Genomic DNA, 18321 nt, shown 5'->3' on the forward strand with positions numbered 1-18321 from the left:
TTTGGCTCCAATGTATCTTATGGATTGCGGTACCAGAGAGAAACCTGAGAGAGGCCACGCTGCCGTTTTCCGTACGACGCTTTCTCTAGGCCGTACGCTAGTGACGCACGTCCATTTCCGGCCGGCTTAGGAACTAAATAGCCACGTCCATTTTCCGCATCGGTCAAAAAGTCACGTCTATTTTCTGAGATGGTTCATGTCCATGTTATATCCACAAGCGAAGCTATTTACGTTACGCGTCCTTGCCGTGCGTTAGACTGTTTGATCAACAGCAGCGTACAACAAAGAATCAAGCGTTTTTTAATCGAGTAAGGCGAATCGCTTGAATATTAAAGATCCCATATTCGAGACCTACTTTTTGCAACTTTTTTTTCCTTTTTTTGCATTTTTTTCAACTGTATATAATCAAATTAATAAATTAAAATAAAGTTTAATAATAAAATAATGTTAAAATAATGTTAATATAAAAATAATATTTAATAAGCTTTTATTGCAAAATTGTAAAATTATTTTTAATTTTTTTATTAACAATAACAAATCAGTTTTTATTAAATAATTATAAAAAATTTTTTATATTAAAAAATGCTTTTTATAATGTTTTTGTAATATTTAGTACATGCCATGTACAATAAAATATACATATTTTTATATAACTAACATATGATCTGTATTAAAAAATGTTTTCTCTTTCTCGATTCTTCAAAAAAAAAAGTATTAATCGTAAAGAGTGATTCAAATAATAATTTCAATGTAGAAAGAAATTCAGTCTCTTATGCAAATGTAATACAAGTAACGATAGCATCGATCTCATTCTTAATAATGTGCAGTGGCTTAACGGAAAATAGTTGGTCTATCACAACGCAGATCAGGTTTCGAGACTGAGTGGTGTCCGATTTTTTTCAAGTTTATGGTACATCTTATATAGATCACATTTAGATTTGATAATTTAACACAGGCTTCGGAATTATTTTATCTTTTCAGCCGATTCTCGTGGTACACGCCTCCTTTCCTCTCTTCACCGCGCGCGCGACAAACGCTAGGGCCAGCGCCGCCGAGCGTTAGGAGCGGCGCTATCCGATTAATGTTAAAAAAATTTATTAAAAATATTTTTTTCCTCAATAGCAATAGTACCTCATGGGTGACGTGGAAATCTATTGAAATATTTTCACATAATAAATTTAAAAATAAAAAAAAATATTTTTAATAAATTTTTTTAACTTTTAATGATCAAGGAAGAAGAACTCAACATTTATCGGATAGCGCTGCTCCTAACGCTCGGCGGCGCTGGACCTAGCGGCTGCCGCGCGCGCGGTGAAGAGAGGAAAGGAGGCATATACCACGAGAATCGGCTGAAAAGATGAAATAATTCCGAGGCCTGATTTAACAAGAAATAAGTCAAAGAGATTTATGTAGATTTTTTTACTTTTTTTTTTACTGTTTGTTTATTCATGATACATAATGATACATATATTTATTAATGTGATTATATTTAACAGAAATATAAATATATTTAAAGAAGAACACGTGAAATTTATAAATAACTGAAAAAAGATATATAAATAATTATTTAGTAATAATAATTAATAGTGGTCTTCCACGCTACCCATGAGGTGCCACTAATAGCGCGTTAGATTTTTTTTAAAGTGGATCTTCGCCTGTAGCCCTATTATACCACTTTTTATTACATTATATATTTACAAAAGATATATATATATATATATATATATATATATATATATATATATATATATATATATATATACCGGGTGGGCTATTTTAATCCATCCACGTAAATTTCTCCGTAAGTAAGCCAAATACAGAAAAATGGTTCAGACAAAAGTTGTTCAGGACAATAAGGGTCACCTATTTGTGTTAGTGACTTTGACCTCAAAGTCAATTTTCAAGGTCATTTGAAGGTCAGAGTTATTTTTTTAAATAAACCCCCTATTTTTGATTCCAAAATTTAATAGCTGGTGTCAAGAGCTTTTCAAAACACTATAATGAAGTTATTTTTCATTAAGAACTTCTTGAGTTATGAGGCTTGTAAATTACAGTATTTTGACATAAAATACAAAATATCTTGTAAAACATTCAATTTTTGGGAATCTTACCTTAATACTTTTATGCATAAAATAATGAGACGAATCAATTGATATAAAGAAAACACATAGTTGCTTTCAAGAATAAATATGTAATTTGCAACATGCAACTGCATACTTTTTTTTGAAACCAATGTGTTTTCTTTATACCAATTGATTTGTCTCATTATTTTATGCATAAAAGTATTAAAGTAAGAATCCCAAAAATTGAATGTTTTACAAGATATTTTGTATTTTATGTCAAAATACTGTAATTTACAAGCCTCCTAACTCGAAAAGCACTTAATAAAAAATAACTTTATTATAGTGTTTTGAAAAGCTCTTGACACCAGCTATTAGATTTTGGAATCAAAAATAGGGGTTTTTATTTAAAAAAATAACTCTGACCGTCAAATGACCTTGAAAATTGACTTCAAGGTCAAAGTCACTAACACAAATAGGTGACCCCCATTGTCTTGAACAACTTTTGTCTGAACCATTTTTCTGTATTTGGCTTACTTACGGAAAAATTTGCGTGGATGTATTAAAATGGCCCACCCTGTATATATATGTATATCTTTTGTAAATATATAATGTAATAAAAAGTGGTATAATAGGACTACAGGCGAAGATCCACTTTAAAAAAAATCTAACGCGCTATTAGTGGCACCTCATGGGTAGCGTGGAAGACCACTATTAATTATTATTACTAAATAATTATTTATATATCTTTTTTTCAGTTATTTATAAATTTTACGTGTTCTTCTTTAAATATATTCATATTTCTGTTAAATATAATCACATTAATAAATATATGTATCATTATGTATCATGAATAAACAAATAGTAAAAAAAAGTAAAAAAATCTACATAAATCTCTTTGACTTATTTCTTGTTAAATCAGGCCTCGGAATTATTTCATCTTTTCAGCCGATTCTCGTGGTATATGCCTCCTTTCCTCTCTTCACCGCGCGCGCGGCAGCCGCTAGCGACACAGCGCCGCCGAGCGTTTTGAACGGCGCTATCCGATAAATGTTGAGTTCTTCTTCCTTGATCATTAAAAGTTAAAAAAATTTATTAAAAATATTTTTTTAGCATTTTTAAATTTATTATGTGAAAATATTTCAATAGATTTCCACGTCACCCATGAGGTACTATTGCTATTGAGGAAAAAAATATTTTTAATAAATTTTTTTAACATTAATCGGATAGCGCCGCTCCTAACGCTCGGCGGCGCTGGCCCTAGCGTTTGCCGCGCGCGCGGTGAAGAGAGGAAAGGAGGCGTGTACCACGAGAATCGTACTGAAAAGATAAAATAATTCCGAAGCCTGTGTTAAATTATCAAATCTAAATGTGATCTATATAAGATGTACCATAAACTTGAAAAAAATCGGACACCACTCAGTCTCGAAACCTGATCTGCGTTGTGATAGACCAACTATTTTCCGTTAAGCCACTGCACATTATTAAGAATGAGATCGATGCTATCGTTACTTGTATTACATTTGCATAAGAGACTGAATTTCTTTCTACATTGAAATTATTATTTGAATCACTCTTTACGATTAATACTTTTTTTTTTTGAAGAATCGAGAAAGAGAAAACATTTTTTAATACAGATCATATGTTAGTTATATAAAAATATGTATATTTTATTGTACATGGCATGTACTAAATATTACAAAAACATTATAAAAAGCATTTTTTAATATAAAAAATTTTTTATAATTATTTAATAAAAACTGATTTGTTATTGTTAATAAAAAAATTAAAAATAATTTTACAATTTTGCAATAAAAGCTTATTAAATATTATTTTTATATTAACATTATTTTAACATTATTTTATTATTAAACTTTATTTTAATTTATTAATTTGATTATATACAGTTGAAAAAAATGCAAAAAAAGGAAAAAAAAGTTGCAAAAAGTAGGTCTCGAATATGGGATCTTTAATATTCAAGCGATTCGCCTTACTCGATTAAAAAACGCTTGATTCTTTGTTGTACGCTGCTGTTGATCAAACAGTCTAACGCACGGCAAGGACGCGTGACGTAAATAGCTTCGCTTGTGGATATAACATGGACATGAACCATCTCAGAAAATAGACGTGACTTTTTGACCGATGCGGAAAATGGACGTGGCTATTTAGTTCCTAAGCCGGCCGGAAATGGACGTACGTCACTAGCGTACGGCCTAGAGAAAGCGTCGTACGGAAAACGGCAGCGTGGCCTCTCTCAGGTTTCTCTCTGGCGGTACTTTGTTATCTAGTGACTTTACTCCCCAGCTAATTTAGAGTCAATCTGTATAACGACTAGTTTATGGTCTGAAATCGTAATCGCATCTATATCAACTAGGCAATTAATGACTATTTTTTCCGCTTTTTTGTTACAAATAACCAGGTCAATGACGGATTCACCCCGTGGTCTTATACATGTTGGAACATATTTGTTCATAATTACAAGATCTAAATTATCAAGCCAGTGCTTCAGTAAGTTCCCCTTACTGTTGCCTCTTTTCCTATCCCAATCCAGGTGTCTGGAGTTAAAGTCCCCAAGAACAAAGATAGGGGAATTTCTATATTCCACTAAGAACGCGTATATATCGTCTAAAAAATCATTAAACATCGGAAGTGGCGCATTCGGAGAAAAATAGCAGCTGAGAATTACTGCATCATTCCATTTAACCGCGCAAAAACCTCTGCCCTGGTGCAATTTTGACATAGGGGAGAATTTGTCCTTGACCTTTCGCCAAAGAATGGCAGACTTGGGTGGAGTATTTAGTTCTGTCACCCACCTGTCATCCTCCGGCACCGAATGTGGCTTGCTTATCACCGCTAGAGCAGCGTCTCTTTCATCCATCAGGTGAATTAAGTTATCTTGCGCCTGTTTGGATAAATTTACATTACATTGCAGAATATACATGATTTAGATAAAAATATCGCAATCCATTGCAGCGGAAGGTCCCGCTGTACACTGAGAACTCCGAATCTCAGTGTTTTCAATATGAACATAAACATTTTCAGCATTGTTTTTATTTACATTTTTATTAACATTAATATTATTCTTAACATTTTTACTGCTGTTTACAGACAGAATCCTGACGGGCGGCACCGGCTTGCAAGAGGCGCTTCCAACCAGGTGATCCGCGTTCAATCCTCTCTCCATACAGACAGGGCAGGTAATCTTGTTTTTGCAATCTATGGCCTTATGATCTACTTGACCGCATTTATAGCAATTAAAACGGCGAACCTCCGTACTCGGGCATCTCTGAACCGCGTGGCCCACGGCCAGGCATCTAAAGCACTGCAGTGGACGTGCTTTCAGGGCCTCTACTCCGATCGTTGACCACCCGATGACCAGCTTTCCACGCTCAAGGATTCTAACTGCCGCAGCAATCGGACATTGGGCGAAAACCACCCCCATACCTCCACGGACGTGTCGGATCATACCGCATGTAACGTTAAGTACATCACAAGTACCCTCTTTTGCAATTGTATTTTTAATCTCTTGAGTAGTGATAGAGTCATCCAAGCCCGAGAGTCTAAGTTGGATTCTCTTCATAGGCCTACGTAGGCTCACCCCTTTTACATTAAAAAACAGCTCTCTTAGCTTACTACATAATTTGTCTGCTTTAATTTCAGATCCATGCCGGGAATCTCTATTAGTACACCCCCGTTTGCCGCACGTTTAATACGAGTATCTGTAATCCCCAGCTCTGAGAGAGAGATTTTTTCTCTCGCCGTGCTCAGGATGTCCGAGTAAGAATATTCACACCCATCCAGTAGAATTGATACCGCGGATGTGTTAGGGATCTTTTTCTTCAGATTAGGGAGCAGTTCTTTGTTTGTATCATATGCTTTCTTACCTTTATTCATATTTGCTGGTGTCAGAGAAATATTATTATTAGCCGCAGATTTTCTCATGTACGGGATAGATTCCCCCCCCCCACTTTTTCTCCATTCGTCTTTCCTTTTTTTTGTTTTTTGCACACCGTAACCCAATCAAGTTTATCATTATTATTTTTGATAGTAGGAGAATTAGAAAACCTCTCGTTATCACTGAAATTTAATTGGGAGTCTGCGAAATCCAGATCCCCTTCAATCGTCTGTGTAAAATTAATGTTTTTTTTCTTTTTTATTTCAGGTTTACCCGGCGAAACGGACAAATCATCATTATCCGGATATACAGGTATTTTATTACTTTTGGTTTTCTTATTCTTCTTTTTTTTTCTACTATTACTGTTTGTATTGTTCATATTATCACTCTTAAAAACCACAAAATTGTCAATACTATGTCTATGTAAGTTTTCCCTTCGAGTAGAATCCTCGTAAGAGTCACTCACCTTTCTTTGCTTACCTTTTCCTGCAATATTAGTACCTTGGCCAGCAGAGTCCAGTGCTTCCCTCATCTGTCTAGTTTCTTTGATTAATTGGGTCATTCCTTCCCCCAGTCTATCCAGAGAATTAATCATGGCCCTGTCCAAGTTAATTCTCTCCATTGATCCACACATCATGTTTTCACTCACTACCGAAATTTTGTCCACGTCCTTATTCACTTTCTTATTGTACCAATTTTCCTTTTTTCCTTTTACCGTTCTATCTTCCGACTCACTAACAGAAGGGGCCGAGGTTGCTCTATCCACATATTCTTTTTCACTTGCGTTATTTTCATATGCATTTTTGAGAAACTCTTTCTTTTCGTATTCTCGTAGTCTTGCTTCCAGAGCATCTATCCTGCACCTATTCTCATTCGACTCTTTCTCCATTCTGTAATAATTTGTTTTCCAAAAATCGGGGTCATCGTTAGAGGTCGCCTTTATCGACAATAGAGAGCTGGCCCTCCTAATCACCTCGAGAAAAACTTTTATCTGTCCACTGAATGAACCCTTGATATTAGTTGACCTCCTTCTGATGCTCTCTATTTCATCAGCCATGTCTCTGATTTTTAAGTTAATTTTCGAGGCATGCTCGAGTTCCAAACCAGCCAGCTCATCTTCAACTCTTTTTTTGTTGTTTATGGAGAATCTAGCTATGTTATACTGACTATCTTAAGCAACAATCAGAAACAAATACCCATCGAAGTTTGTAGACTGTATTTGTTTTAGTCGGTTCGTAGCGTAAGCGAATAATTTTATGACGTGAAAACGTGTAAAGAATTGTTATGACCTGTTTTTCTGTAATTATAAACCACAATTTTTCAAATTTTTTTTACGATTCTGTTATATTGAACTGTAAATTATGTATTTCCAAATTAAAAAATTTCAAAAAGTCCTTTGTTGTCTCATTATTTCATTCATTTTGGTTGCATATTTTTATTTACCAATCTTTTATAAATAAGATATTCTTAAAATAATTTTTGACAATATCTGATTTATAAAGGATTGGTAAATACACAATTTTCAAAAAGGGCAATTTTAAGGGCAATCATATTTTAAAAAATAAACAAGTATTTGATCCGACTAATATAGTTTCAAGTTTTATGACACGGTTTTTTTCAATTGATATACAATATTTGTTTTAGAAGAAATTAAAGTCTTCTAGAACAAGCATACAAAATTTTGTGTATGTGTAGTGTTAAGAATATAGAATTAAATTTTAAAACTTAATTGTTAAATGAAACTTTGTGCGGTACACAATTTGCACACTTGCTTGCACGCGCGCGCGCGCACGCACACACACAAAATTATAGAAGTAATTTATTAAAATAATTTAAATGTACATTTTCAAATTACACGTTATTGAAAATAACTGATCTTTTGTTAAATGAACTGTAAATGCAAAAGTAAATGCTACAATACATGTATTTACAATACGTGTGTATTTATATTTCAAATCTGATTGATATACATAGGGCGGTATTCATAGTCCGTTCTTATATTCAAGATCGTCTTAAGCACGAACTTATATTCGCTCTCTTCGTCACACATAGATTGTGTCTGACGAAGAGAGCGAATATAAGTCCGTGCTTAAGACAATCTTAAATATAAGAACGGACTATGAATACCGGCCATAATCATGTTTTACAAGTATGCATTACCGACACTTTGTAGATATAGCACATATCGGAACCAAAAAGTCGTGGACGTAGCACGGAAAAGACCCAAAAGATCGTGGACATTGCCTACGGGATTCGTGGACATTGGCTACGTAGTTCAATGTGCACGTTTTGTGCACATAGAGGCGCTAACCCACGGAAACACGTAAAATGCGGGCATGTCCACTCTCAGTTTTCTTTCTGCTAAAAGATTCTGTATATGACAGATAGCACTGAGTAGAGTCCCTATAACTAAGAGTCTGGCCACCTCCGTGTCATTTCTTATTGGTCCGAACCAAAATGGCGACATCAATAGGAGTTTAGGAATTAGACGCATCAAAATTGAAACTATTCCAATATTCGTTCACATAGCTTGTTCTCTGAAACAATCAAAATGAATCAAAGAAAGGAATAATAGAAGAAAAAATAAATGAATATTTAAATATTTATTTAATTAAGTTTATGAAATTTTTGAAATGGTCCCAATTAAGTTTTTATTTTATCAAATCATTCATTCCAGCTTTTAATTTAAAAAAACTATTTATTATACTACCTCTGTACGGTCAATTTACCGCAGTTATTTAAAATATTATTGAGCAGATCAAATCTTAAATTAAAATAAAAAAAAGTCATGATTTTGTTGGAGGTGAATAATTCATAATTCAATTTATTTTGCCTAATTCATGATTATAAATTAATAAATTAACACTAAAATCACCGGAATGTAAATTTTTATTGTTTTTAAGAACCTAATGTAATTTAAATTCATACAGAAATATGGATATCAAGTTCATATTATATGATGCTACATAATATTACTGATATATTGCAATATTATTGTGATATTTCTTTAATATTATGTGCTATGTAGGTATATATCACATGCTATCATACATATAACCACTTACATATCACACATACACATCTTTTATCACACATGCTTTTTTTATTAATATAAATATTACATAAAATATCATTCAAATATAACTTAATTAAAAATTCAATAAAATATAAATAAATGGTCTTTTAAACAGGGGTAATAAAATATGAAATACTGAAGAAGATATTCATGCAGACATGCAATAGATCTTTATAATTATCGAATACTGTAATGCATCGCCATTGTTTTGCTGCTAAAAATACGTTTTTGTGTATTTCGTTCGCGAAATTTTTGGTGGCAATTCGAATCCGAAATCGCACAAAATAAAACATTAATTTATGCTGCAAAGCATGGCAGTTATTTAGTGTGTCACACCAAATATGGCTCATTTCCTGCAAGAAAAATTGCACCAAGTTGCAATCCGTTTCTTTTACATAGGACAAATATTTGCAAAAAATTGTTTCCATCTCCAAAAAAAAATTAAATGTATTTTTATTTATATAAAATAGAGTTTTTGCTCTAAATGATCTTAAATGAACAAATAGAGATTATTTGGTTTGAGCGTTAAAATTTTTGGAACCAGCTGAATTTATGCAAGCATCGCATACTCTATAAATTTTGCAAATTCTCGATACCACCGATATTGTATAAGGCATTCATTCCAAATTATTTAGAATTATTATTTTACTTCTTGCTTCATGAGGAATTAAAGGGACGTTTTGCAATGTTTCGATTTTATTCTTTTTCTTGTTGGTACGTTCAAACAGTTCTGCAATCATGCTGCCTTCATCATGGTCATAATTTGTATTTTTTAACTCTTGGAAATATTGAGATAAACTCAATATCTTTAAGCTCTGTTTGAATTGTAACGCGTTTGGCACTGGAAACTTTTTCCTGATATTTAAAAATGTGTTTTCAACACAATCTTGTGTGAATTGACTGCCCAATACATATGTGTAACCCGGCTTATATATCAAATATTCAGAAAGGTCAATGTAAGATTGAGTGGTAATCATGACACCTGTTTGCACTGGTTTAAAGTTTTTTTTCCACCTATGTCTATTTTGCGGAATAAATCACGAACTGATTTTAAAAACGCTATTGCTTCTGTTACGTCCTGATAGATGTAGATTTTTTTTCGTTGGGCTCGGCGATCAACGTAAACGGGCCTGACCGCACGAGCCGAGCGGCACGTTTAGGACTTGCGACGGATCAGCGACTGAAAGAGTCGTTTTTACTCCGTCGACAGGTCAATCGCTCGTGGTTCTCTTTTTGGGTCAAGGAATTGAATCCCTTTTACCCGAGACGGAACCTTTGTGCGCAATTTGAGAGGGAAAGTGTGAGGGGGTGACAAACGAGGAGGATGTGGTTAAATGAAAAAGAACATAAGTTTAATTTACTAAAGACTTAACATTTTAATTTGATTGAATTTATAATTAGGACACAAAACTTAACTCTTATTCGCATGTGTTTTATATTTTTATTTGTGTATTCTTTACAAGTGTGTGTGTGCGTGCGTGCGTGCGTGCGTGCGTGCGTGCGTGCGTGCGTGCGTGCGTGCGTGCGTGCGTGCGTGCGTGCGTGCGTGCGTGCGTGCGTGCGTGCGTGCGTGCGTGCGTGCGTGCGTGCGTGCGTGCGTGCGTGCGTGCGTGCGTGCGTGCGTGCGTGTGTGTATTATTCCTCAGGGGAAAGGACTAGGTTTAGGAAATCAAACCCTGTGAATTCAGGGTTAGGAAGATGGGGAGGAGGCTCGACTATTCGATGGTGGTGGCTTCGGAGTTGACGGATATGTTGTCGAACTCCGGATCGTTACGTGGGAATTCCTCCAGTTGAGCTTCTACTGGAGAAGGATAGAAACAGACAGGCGAAGGGGGTCTATACTCCAGGAGCTCTTCAAGAAACGGAGAGATAGACCTAGGAGAAAGAAGTAGAGAAAGGTCGAACACGGGAAAGGGTTGAAGAGGTGGTTGAGGAAATTCCTGAGGAATCGGTGGTAATGCAGGAGGTTGGTCTGTTTGCGTGTGAGTGTTTATACGGGCGTTATTAAATGGGGTGTGTCGCCTAATTCTAACGGGTCTTACGGTGACCCTCGCAGCGTATCTAACGTACGGTGAGAGAAATATGGCTAGGCAGAGAGCAAATGCCGAGAGATCCGAACGGTTCCGACGATTGTTGGGTCGCGGCGAATATTTAGTTCTCACTGATAAATAACACAAAAAATTTTAACCGAAATAGAGACAGAGCACATAAAAGGAATAAAGAGAATACTAATGAAAGGAGAAAAAAACAAATGAACTAGCTTACTCGTTGCAGGATAGTTTCAGATCGGGTTGACTATGTTCGGTGGTTCTGAGCAGGCGCCCCGTTGAGGGAAGGTGTATGGGCGTCGGACCCTTTTTTTTGTAAACGTGTGGGCACCCTGCTGTGGGATGGTGTCGTCAGGGTGGTGGGCCCTCTACTTGAGATGCACCACTTGGTCGCGACAAAGTATCAACTGGTTTTACTCTTTGATTCGCGCCCCCAAATTACTCGAAAAACTGTTTGAGCTAAACGGAATAACTGCGCAAAACTGCTTGAAAAACTGTGTGTGATTGTGTCCGGAGCCACCAGAACACGGGTTTTATACCCTTTCTTTGGGGTAGATTCCTTTGGAAAATCTTAGGTTTTTGGAGCGGGGATCGAATAGGAATTAGTCTTGCGAGAAGATTTTTAATGTGGGGGAGGATGGCGTCATTTTTAGCTAATAGGATTGGGTTTAGATGATTAAGTTACTTGAAATGAGATAAGAAGAAAGAGGCCCTAACGAATAAAGAATAGCGTCGTTTTGGGTCCATATATGATGGGGGTAAGTTTTTGAGGTGGCGTAACCCAGTTGGTGTTAATTAGTATAGGTGGGGTGCATCTCAGTGTCTTAAGATCTGGGTGGGCGTAGTCTTTAGACCATACGATGGAATGATAGGTGGTCTATAGAGGTGCATGCCTCGATTCTCGGCTTTCGGATTGGATGGTTAAGAATCGGTATATAAGTTTGCAAATCCTTGGGTCACTAATCTAATAAATTTGACAGTTTACGACTGTCGCGTGCCCTTGGTGTCGCGTGGAGAGTGCGACTAACGCATCTCGGTTTCCCAGACCTACTAAACACATGCGCCATATCAGGTGTCGCGCCTTCTCGGCATGCGACTGCGGTCATTCCCCGATCGTTACTCGGTAAAACCCTATCTATTAGCTAGGGTTCCCGTAGGTGGAATCCAAGAATATGACTAGCTGGTGCCAGTTTTTCTTTTTATCTCTTACTCTAACTGTCTGGAGTCGGTTAAAGACTTTAGCTACCGCAAACTTTTGACTTTTACGGTTTTTCTGGCGACGATAGGCACGCTGAGCGGCCAAGGTATTTTGAAATATCCATGGCCCTTGCTATTTTTCTCTGTGAGAGAAGATTCGAGCTCCTGGTGTCTCATGAGAAAAACAGCTCTGGCGTTATAATATTTCTTAAGAGTTTTTGTTGGTCCCGCGTTTACTAGGTCTGGTATTTAATGAAAAGAAAAGAATTGTGAAGTCTGATCAGGACGTAACACTTCAATAAATTTTTTCTTTGATTCCCCGTTATTTGACTTCCCTAATGCCATGGCTGGATTTCTTGACGCGATTAATGCAGACCATTTTGAAACAATTTCTATGAATATGGCAGTCGTTTGATATTCATTTTTATTGATATCGGATCCTAAAAGTTTTAAAGCACTGCTTACGTCACGATTTATCAAATTAACAGCTTTATTTACTTTCATTTTGTTAAATCTGTTCACCGTAAGAATTTCTCTGTTCAATGTCGGTGCTAATTTAAAATGTAATTTTTCTTGAATATCTACCAGTTCTGAAAGGTGTGATAAAAGAACAGCACATGAAGATAGTCTATAACATTTTTTTAAATGTTCTGGCAGCGTAATAACTTTATTATTTATTAACGTACTTTTAAGATTTTTTATAATATGTGCAGCATCGGCGAAAAAAAATAATTTACGTTGAGAATCAGTTGGATGAGGAACATAATTTTAAATTTTAGAATATTTTCCCGCTGTAATATTTGAAAATGATTTCCACATTGCTCTGTTTATGAAGCCCATATCCGATGTGACGCTATGCGCATGCAAGTTAATAGCTTCAGCCTTGAAAATTATCTCTTCTATAAGAGGTTTTAATATTGCACCGTTGTATCCATCGGGTGTATAATAGTAAGCTACAATTTGCTTCCAACGTCTAAAAATACCACCCAAAAGAAAAACCAATCCATGCGTTGCTACCGTACAATTTCCTAGGTAAAAAAATATAAGAAAAATTTGTCAATGAGATGAATCATGGTATACGAGGACGCAGCGAAATGCAGCGTGATTCTTCTGTTTATTCACAATAGCATTATTTTTCATTTATATACAATTCATTTAGTACCTAAATCTCCGCTTGATACATACCGCGACTATCAGGAATGGTAGTATCCCACATAGCAAAATTTCATCCTACGGATGTCCGTGGGATGTAATGTAAAAGATTTTCAGATATCCCTGGGATGTCTGTACAAAGCCGTAGGATATCCGTAGGGCATCCGTGGGATATCCGAATGTCCGCTTTTCAGATATCCGTAGGACATCCAAAAATAAATCCCTGGGATATCCCTGGGATATCCTACATATGATTAAATTAGATCCCAACAATGTCCCATGGATATTTTTTTTTATCCAGATAAAATCCAAATAAAATTATTGAATATAGGATGGTGTTAATAATCCGATCTTATATTCGAAATCATTTTAAAACCTCATTCAATCAACAAAATGGTTGCGCAACATTATTTCATTAGTTGAATGAAATCATAAGACGATTCTAAATATAAAATTGGACTATAAATATCACCCAGAAAAATATCTATTTTAAATGTTTATTTAAAATGCCTTTAAAAAATATATTTTTTTTAAAGATTTAAACAGAAATTGTTTAGTTTTAAGTTAAGGAAGCAATAAAACAGTAATCTTAATAAGTAACGTCACTCTCTTTCTCTCTCGAAAAGTTTCATATTAATTATTATTTATATTTTACGATTTAAAATTTACGACAATCTCGCTTTAATGACACCACTATCAAGATATTGTTTTATTACTATTTTTTATTACTCCTTTAAAACTAAAGAATTTTTGAAACATTTTTTCAAAATACATATTTTTTTCAAATATTTTATATAGACATTTGACATGTAAGTATCTTTATGAGCATAAAGGAAAGATTATTAGCAAAATTTCTAAAAATAAAAGCTTCTAATATATTACATTATTTTAAGAATAGACACATTTCAAAAAAGGTAAAGTACGTATAAGTAATATAAATAATAGTACATTTGAAGCACATTTTATTATAAAATATGTAATTTTTTTTTTAATTTTTTATTTACTATATAATGTAAAAATAGTCACAATAAAAATAAAATTTGTATATATAAAAACGAAAACTAAAGATACGTCTTGTACATTTCAAAATTGCACTAGTCACAGTGTTAGATATAAATTAATAAACTTGATATTACTAAATATTATAACTTAATATGAATAATATTACATACATAATATTTTATACATAAAATTGCTAATATTATGTATAATTTATACACATGAACAAAATATAAAAAAAAAGTATTAAATATTTTATTGTGCAGCATTCAGTTTTTTTATTTTTTCAATTGCATGACGAAGTCATGATTTAATTGGTTCCGAAATTTCGTGCTCAGTAGCTTGCGGGTATTTTAATTGAACTGTACCTACAAATACGTATAAACATTTATATAACATAAATATAAACATATACCTCTCAATATATTTTTAATTTTTTTAAACCAGATGTTTAATGAATTAGATGGAAAGTTAATCTAATTTTTATAATTTAATAACTAAATCTAATGTATGTATTATATGTATATGCATTATGTATAGATTTATTAGTGTAAATATCTATGTGTTTAAGTGTTTGTTTATGTATTTGTATGGGTGGGTATATATATATATATAATTGTGCTATAAATATATATATAGCACAAAAATTAATATAAAATATATAAATAAAAATTGTAGTAGCGGTGTTCTACTAACCAACATCTCTCAAACATAACCTTATTTATGATATATATAGAAAGATGACCTGCATATGATATAATAATTTTAGATTTTAATAATTATCTGTCAATTTAATAGTTCCTGACGCCTTATATTATCGCTTATGCGCCTTTTTCCGTTTTTTAAGGGAGAATCATAGCACAAAACTCACACTTCACTGTCTGCGTTAATCTCAATGTTCACCGATCTACGACACTAGAATTTGATTCGAGTTGTCGATTCGAGAAAGGTTAGGTAATCAAAAAGCGGTAATCTTATACAGTGATGGGAGAAAGTTCCGTAACGGTCAAATATCTTGGAAATTAATGATTATGGAAGAAAATGTTTAATACAAAAGTTTTAATATATTAAGTGGTCTATTATATGGTTATATTGAAATGACCTTCATGTGACCTTGAAGGACACCGCAAAGGTCAACTTTGAAATCTTAAATGGAAACTCCTATTTTCTATTACATATTCTTAAAGCTGGTGTCAAGACGTTTCCGAAACACTATAATGAAGTTATTTTTTATTAAATACTTTTCGAGTTATGAGGCTTGAAAGTTACAGCATTTTGACATAAAATACAAAATATCTTGTAAAACATTCAATTTTCAGGAATCTTACCTTAATACTTTTATGCATAAAATAATGAGACGAATCAATTGATATAAAGAAAACACATTGTTGCTTTTAAAAAAAATATGCAGCTGCATGTTGCAAATTACATATTTTTTCTTCTGAAAGATTTCTGAAAATTGAATGTTTTACAAGATATTTTGTATTTTATGTCAAAATGCTGTAACTTTCAAGCCTCATAACTCGAAAAGTACTTAATAAAAAATAATTTTATTATATTGTTTCGGAAACGTCTTAACACCAGCTTTAAGAATATGTAATAGAAAATAAGAGATTCTATTTAAGATTTCAAAGTTGACCTTCGCGGTGTCTTTCAAGGTCACATGAAGGTCATTTCAATATAACCATATAATAGACCATTTGATATACTAAAACTTTTGTATTGAACATTTTCTTCCATAATCATTATTTTCCAAGATATTTGACCATTACGGAACTTTCTTCCATCACTGTATATACTGGCTTCTCGAACCAAGAACTCGATGACCAAGTTCTAGTATCGTCATATAATAGAAATAAATATTTTCTCTATATATACTTGTACTTTGCTCTTAACAAATGGACGGATTAAAATTATATTTGTATGTTATATGTGTGTTTACGCATGCACACAAAATTAAATTTGTTCTCTGTTCAAATTAAGCAAAAAAATGTCTTACTAAAAAATATTTATGTAAGAAATCTTTTGCTAAATTTGAAGAAACAGCAATTTTAATGTACGTATATTTTTTGTGCTAGAAATATCTTTAGGAAATCCTACGAATAACTATTTATTATCGATCTGTATCATTCGAATCATTTTGATCAAAATGGGATGTCCTGCGGAGATCGTACATAAGATATCCACAGGACATGCTACACGGGATATCCTCAGGTAATCCTACGGATAACGTTTTGTTCTGGATCAAACTGGGACTATTTCGATCAAATTGGGATGTCCTGGGGAGATCTTTGCTATGTGGGATATCCCATCAGACCATTAGACGATGCATCAAGTTGTTCCCCAGATGCGATACTCATCTCATCAAGAGCTAGCATGCAATCTCTGTCTCTATCGTCTTCAAATTGTGATATTTTAACCTTTAATGCTTCAAAAATATCGTTACATATTCCTGGTTGAAAATTAAGGGTTTCAATATTTCAACAAAGAGTTCCTTCTGACGGAAGAGGAATATTCTGTTTTATCAACTATTTATAGCCACGTGCAGTACAAGCAAATTTTATTCGAAGTGCTTTTTTAATGGTATCGTTAGACCATCTAATAAATCTACGTGTAGAAATATCTTTGGTAAGCCATTGTATTTGATCATCATTCAAATATGAACGCAATGGATTGAATTTCCCAATTTTCCAACTTTCTGTAATTCTGCTACTCGCTTTTTTAATTTTTTATTTTGTTGCATTAATTTTTTATTTTTTCGGTCTACTTTCGAAACAATTAAGTTAGCAACTTTAAGTTTATTATTATGTATATCTTTATCTGATAATGGCGACCGAGCTTCTAAATTATTGATTATTGAAAATGGTGAACGAGCTTCTAATTGATTGATAACTGGCTGTGATGTATGATTATTGGCATCAGAGTGGGTGCTCCTTATGTCTACATAGTTTGGCGTTGGAATCGATAGCTGCTCCGTAGATATGGATGTTTCTTTCTCTACAGAAATCCCTTTCTGATCATTATGTGCCTGTTAAGGAGTAATATTTTTGTTAAATTTCAGTACAAACATTCTTTTAAAATTTATGAAAAAAGTAAAAAATATTTACCCCGCAATTTTCGTTTTGAGAGGGAAAAATTGTTGGGACGGCATTATGTTTTAGTTTCCTCTTCCCATCTACCCGTGTTTTTTTCCACATTTCCTCCGCAAAGTGAGCCTAAAAAGTTATTTTTCATGACGTCGAATTGGAATGATTATATGATTATATGATGATTATAACTCGATTAACAATCACATATTTGATTCATCTAATTTTTTCATATTCAGAGTTTTAAATTTAAAAATCGGTTCTATTGCAAAGTATAGGTTAACGTACGTCACAAATACGAAGATTTGGTGATCGAGGCGAATTTTCCTTTCCAATGTGTTGAATCCAAATTGCTCGGCGCCCTGCATTCGTTGGAAAACGCCTCATTGATATTTCTACGCAAGAATCATTATGGCAGCTAACTATACAACAGCGAGTCATTTCTGCAAAATAAATAGATGTATATCAATTAAATATAAATATAAAATATGCATAAAAACGGAGAATCGGAGAAGCATTTCAAGGAGAGAAAGAAGCGGAGGATAATTGCTCAAAATTAAGTAACTCAACATACAAAGAGTGGTACGAGTACATAGTCTAGCGAAATAAAATTACTTTTCTGTATTCTATTTTACTTTTCTGTATGTGCATACTTGCGTTTTGGTTGATTTGGCAAACTCTAGTAAGTCCCCTGACGGCGAGCTGTAGACAATCTGCATTGAAAAAAACTGTATTGTGTTGTGTATGTTAGTAAAATATCAGAATATGAGACACAAGCTAAAAATATGCAGCATTAAATTGAATATTT

General features: G+C 33.8%; 2 long non-coding RNA genes across 2 annotated transcripts; one reads left to right on the top strand and one right to left on the bottom strand.

Annotated features, from left to right (window-relative positions):
- Positions 1 to 3398: 3398 nt before the first annotated feature.
- LOC137001169 (uncharacterized) lies at positions 3399 to 5863 on the top strand. Its single transcript, XR_010891289.1, has 3 exons — positions 3399 to 4941; positions 5169 to 5257; positions 5404 to 5863. It is a non-coding gene; the product is annotated as an uncharacterized lncRNA (long non-coding RNA).
- Positions 5864 to 14736: 8873 nt separating this feature from the next.
- Positions 14737 to 17821, bottom strand: LOC137001168 (uncharacterized). The gene is made up of 2 exons (XR_010891288.1): positions 15124 to 17821; positions 14737 to 14795 (listed from the first exon to the last, which is right to left on the bottom strand). It is a non-coding gene; the product is annotated as an uncharacterized lncRNA (long non-coding RNA).
- Positions 17822 to 18321: the final 500 nt, after the last annotated feature.

The sequence above is a fragment of the Linepithema humile genome, chromosome 7, assembly GCF_040581485.1.
Source record: "Linepithema humile isolate Giens D197 chromosome 7, Lhum_UNIL_v1.0, whole genome shotgun sequence".
In the NCBI taxonomy this organism is placed as follows: domain Eukaryota; kingdom Metazoa; phylum Arthropoda; class Insecta; order Hymenoptera; family Formicidae; genus Linepithema; species Linepithema humile.